Below are 571 nucleotides of genomic sequence, written 5' to 3' on the forward strand. Positions count from 1 at the left end.
TGAAGAACATAGAAAACTGTTACAAGCTGAACTGGGCTGTGTTTTTATCCCCACAAAACATAGACACATACATGTTCTCAGACATCCACTAGCTATTTTGTACTTTGGTTCACTCCAAATGTTATGAGCCACACCCCATCTATATCTGGTGCTAGAACTTTCCATTCAGTTTCAGATAACCCTGCTTCTACTGCTTCACAATTGTTCACAAGCTGAAACTGTTCCAACACCCATTTCCACAGGCAATGCCAGTATAATATTTATTGAAGTTACTTATGTATTTCTTAACCATTTAACATGGGTATAACAGCATTTCTCTTTTTATTAGACTCCTATTCTTTTTCTTTTTTAATGTGTTGCTGACAAGTGTTTGAGTGTTTTGCCCTCTAACCCAGAGTTTCTCAACCTTGTTACTATTGGCATTTGGCGCTGGATCATTTTGTGCAGTAGGGGTTGTCCTGTGCAGGGAAGGGCACTTAGCAACAACTCTGCCCTTGACCACTAGACGCCAGTAGCACCACCTCCTCTCCAGCTCAGACCCTCCTAGTTGTGACCAAAAAAAAAAAAAAAA

This window comes from Bison bison, unplaced genomic scaffold (genome assembly GCF_000754665.1).
Source record: "Bison bison bison isolate TAMUID 2011002044 unplaced genomic scaffold, Bison_UMD1.0 scf7180017864304, whole genome shotgun sequence".
Taxonomy (NCBI): domain Eukaryota; kingdom Metazoa; phylum Chordata; class Mammalia; order Artiodactyla; family Bovidae; genus Bison; species Bison bison.